The 4521-nt window shown below is 40.7% G+C and overlaps 1 long non-coding RNA gene across 1 annotated transcript; it reads right to left on the bottom strand.

Annotated features, from left to right (window-relative positions):
- Window positions 1-491: 491 nt before the first annotated feature.
- LOC136993666 (uncharacterized) lies at window positions 492-4372 on the bottom strand. The gene is made up of 4 exons (XR_010886063.1): window positions 4314-4372; window positions 4089-4145; window positions 3106-3186; window positions 492-519 (listed from the first exon to the last, which is right to left on the bottom strand). It is a non-coding gene; the product is annotated as an uncharacterized lncRNA (long non-coding RNA).
- Window positions 4373-4521: the final 149 nt, after the last annotated feature.

Genomic DNA, 4521 nt, shown 5'->3' on the forward strand with positions numbered 1-4521 from the left:
TAGCTTTTGGATTAATGCCACATTAAGAGGGTAGAATCTCAGCAGGAGATAATGTGTAATGCTTTAGAAATAAGTATGTGTGAGTAGATGTAAAATACATATTTCTGAAAGAATTTATACTCACTCAGCCTTATGTAAAACAAGGTACACGTGGTTTTAGTTTCAAATTAGTTGCAACTCATATGAAGTGTTATTAGAAAAGGATGTTTCACATGCGATTCTCAACATTTTAGAAGGGGGAGAAATACCGATTGGTCCAACTTCACGTGAAAGTCAAGGGGCAGTGCCTGTGTGCTGAGGCTGTGTGGTCCAGGGCACGGAGCACAGAACTGAGTGAGAAAACCTGACTGTTGTCCACTTGAACCCAGCTTTTGATGCAGCATCCCTGATGAAGCTTTGCTTTCTAACCCGTGACTAGATTAGTTATTTTAGGCAATGAGACTGTTTCTTATTAATGTTAGAATAGTACCTGTGCCTGTAGAACCGTGATCTTGCTTGAAACGTGCATATTAGTGTCATCTGAAGAATAAGTAAAATTATGGCATCATTATTTTACATCATCCATTTATATTTTTGCAGTCCTGAAAAATACCATATTCCCCTGCCCTCCTTTCCCTGTCGAGAGCTTTGCATTGCATATACAGAATTTTTTTTATTTCAGGTAGCAAGACAGCATTATAATGCTAACAAGCTGCATCTGAACCATACTGTATGTATGATAAACCCCAATATGGCTGATATGCTATTACCTTTTTGATAAACCATCCTTTACCTCGGGTAGCCACCTCATGAAAAATTAGACATTAGTTAAACAAGATTGCCCTCTCCTGGCCGTAAACACCTTCCTCACTTCACTGCAATATTTTATCTCCTTTTCTAAACGGGCAAATTATATGTGCTGGCAATATAATCAGCCTTGGATTTTTTTTTAATATAAAATAAAAATGAATTAAATAGACACTTGGGGACAGCTCTGTATTCTCAGTGAGACTGCATCCCAAAACAGACAAACATTAATTTAATTTGCCCAAACGGCTCCTGATTAGGTTTGCTGTTATCTGAAGGCAATGAGCTAATGGAGATTATGCAGAAAGGATTTGATCTAGGCTGCTAGCTGCTTGTTCAAGTTCAACTACCAGCACAGACCATAACCCACATCTGGTCTAATGAGCTACAGTGAGAATCCTGCTGATTATATCTTTGTTGTACTGGATAACAAGGAAGAAGCAGACTAAAACAGACTTTCAGTGAAGACTGTAAATACAGATCTTGGGAGATGGAGATAGGGAATACTTTGCAACTCCTCAGGTAATCTCTGATGAATAATGATCTCTCTTTAAAATACATTTGCTGCTTTTAAACTGTACCAGAAATCATCACCGTGGTTTGTAATTTTCATACACCAAATCATAGCAGATACAATTCAATATCATACATGAGTTTATGAATATGACAGACAGCCATTCAAGTGAAATACTTTGTGTTGTGTGCGTGTACATGAATCCTTGAAAACAGCTGAAGATTAAATAAGGCAAAGGTGTGATCTTTTAAAAGCAAATTAATGCTGTATAACTTTGAACTTTTAGGCCAGCAAAACTTGATTAAGAATCCCTGCATATCTGTGTCAATTAGGGATGTGGTTTTATTTTTGTAACGGACATAGCAACATCAGCAAAATCCCTAGTGCAAATAAAATTACATGCACAAGACCACTAATGCTGGTATAATAATTTAGCTCCAGAGGCAGACACAAACTATGCCACCAAACACACATTTTTTTTTCCAGTATAACAGTCTCAACCCTACCAAAGTTTTTCCAGCTCAGATACATCAGCAAACACTGTAAGTTTAGATAGAGCCTCAATTCTAATTTTTCCCCACAAACAACATCAATACACTTTGCAAAGAAGAAATTATTTAGCCTCACAAAAATCTTACAAGTTAAGCTTGGATTGCTGAAGGTGAAAAAAATTAAGTGCATGGGGGAGGTTTAATTATTTCAAGTGACTTTATTGCAAGTATTTTAGTAAGATTTTCCTACGTATATAGATATCCAATAGCTCAAAACTAACATGAGGCAGGCCCTTGGAACCTTAATTGCCTTATCAGTATTTTTAGGAGGTTTTAAAAAGACCTAAAATATAGCACTTAAATCTCACTTCATTTCTTAATTCTAAAATTGAGATGTTTGAAACATCTACTCAGGCAGCACCAAACCCTGAGGAAACCTAAACTTCATAGAGACTTTAAAGAAGCCAAAAGTTACTCTTCTGCACGTTCCTGATGAGACTCAATAGGTTGGTGTCTGTTTGGGATTCTTCCCTGTTCTCGCTTTAGGCTCTTCCTTGTTTCTTTTTATTACACTACTATCTACATTATGTGTGCTTGCAAAGGACTGAAATACCCCTTAATGATACTAATTAAGTGTAATGCTAAATCTGTAATGATAGTAAAATTGCAAGGAGTGCAGTAGGACTCCCTGGGACTCTGTGATTACTGACTCCTAAATGTCAAGGCCTCCAGTTAAGAGGAGGCTGAGGAGCCGGGCACGTTTCACTCACAACCATCCCCAAAGCCCATTGGAAGTTTAGAGATCGAGACCACTGGCTGATTTCAATGAGTAACTTTAATCAGTAAATTCCAATGAAAAATAGGCTTCAGCAGGTTTTTTTTCTCTTTTTTTTTTTTCCCCTGCAAGCTGCTCAATCAAATATGCTCTCTGAAACAAGATCTGACTCGCATCACAGGTTTAACTAGGGCTAATTTAAAGAGGCCCTTATTTCAGTTTAGGTATGAAGAGCTTCCATGATATGAATACAGAAATAAGTGCCTAAGTTTAGAGGATGTCTTTCAAAATTCTTCAACAGAGAATAAATAAACTCCTATTTTGAAAGGTGCCGTCTGGCTTGTAACCAAATGACAAGAAAAATGTAAGTGTACAAAATTGAGATTCATTAATTATAAAGAGTTTCAAATGGAACCTCAGCAAGGGGTAGGATTAACTCCACCTACTTCCTGTAGAAATAGTGGGAGAGAAGCAGACTCAGCTTCTGCATTCATTATAAATTATCAGCTTGCCTAAAAGAAGTTCTTGTAATAACTTACTTTTGTAGAGATACTTGCAAGAACACAGAAAAGTATGTGCTGCTTCAACTTTTATGTTGAAGCTATCCAGTAGATGGGGCCCTGGAGTTAGACAAAATGCAAAAGAAAGTGAAATGAGTTTAGGCTAGGGAGAACTCTCATAATCAGTGCAAATACGGTTTTGTTAATTCATGAAATTCTAATGTCAGGCAAATGACTTATTTGGCTGTATCATGTTCTCACTATAAGACTGACTAAGCTGTATTCAAGTGCTGGTTAATACGATTCTATATTTGTTTGATATTGAAATAATTATGACTTTCAATCAGCAAAAATTACAGCTGAGGTTTTAATTTTCATTTGTGGCACGTTCCTGCCCAAATATTGTGCAGGTCTGAGACACAAGTAGCTTGTGACGAAGTGACACAGTGAAAATCACTGACAGTAACTGTAGCAAGAAGGTCCCATGTGGAAATGTGTACGGGGCGAGAGGAACGTGCCAGTAGTTCCTGCATAATATGAAGGATGACATTGTGCATGCAACTTGTGTGTGCTGGGGTTTTCCTGCTTCTTTGAGGCCTGTGTGTCTGTTCCCTGCCCATCTGTGAAACGGGAGGGAACGTACGGGCTTGAGAAAACATGCTGATGGATGAACGCTGCAGGAGCAGTGGTCTGCCCCAGTGGTTTCAGAGTGGTGGATGCTAAAATAAGGTTGATATGTACGTGTGTGAGCGCACAGTGTACAGTGCGGTGTAGCAGAAGTTGTCATTCTCACTGTGTTTGCAGTATTCTTTTAAAAGAAATCAGTGATGTGCAATCAGTTTAATCAGCGAATGGACGAGCCTGCTAACGCTGGTATAACACGTTGGCTCAAGAGGCAGATATGAACTATGCCACCAGACACACACGTGGATACCAGCCTAAAAGTGCAAGTTATATTCTGCTGCCTAGAAAAGCCTAATTTTCGGTGGTCTTTTATCTAAAGCAAAGGTCTTCACACTTACCTGGTAAAGCTGATCCTTTAAAATTAGTTGCACTTTAACGACCTGTCTTCAAAATACCTGCAAAGACAAAATTACAGTATTCCGTCGCGCAGAACTGCTCAGCCTAAGTCAGTGTTGCGAGGGAGTTTTATTTTTCCCCTCTTTCTGCCGAAGGTAGCTGGGGCCCCACGTCCCAGGTGGAGCCGCTGGAGGCAGCTCCGAGCCGCCTGTTTCGGGCACTTTTACCTCGCATAAGCCGAGTTCCTGGCGGTTGCGGCTCTCCTGGGGCAGGCGGAGCGGAGCGGGGACGGGGACGGGGACGGGGACGGGGACGGGGTGGGCTCCGCCCGGCCCGCTCCGCTGCCGCACGTGATCGGCAGCGCGGAGCCGCCGCGGTACCTGGCGGCGGCTCCTCCCCGGAGGCAGGAAGGGAGCGGTCAGCGGGGCGGCCGGA

The sequence above is a fragment of the Apteryx mantelli genome, chromosome 19 (genome assembly GCF_036417845.1).
Source record: "Apteryx mantelli isolate bAptMan1 chromosome 19, bAptMan1.hap1, whole genome shotgun sequence".
Classification (NCBI taxonomy): domain Eukaryota; kingdom Metazoa; phylum Chordata; class Aves; order Apterygiformes; family Apterygidae; genus Apteryx; species Apteryx mantelli.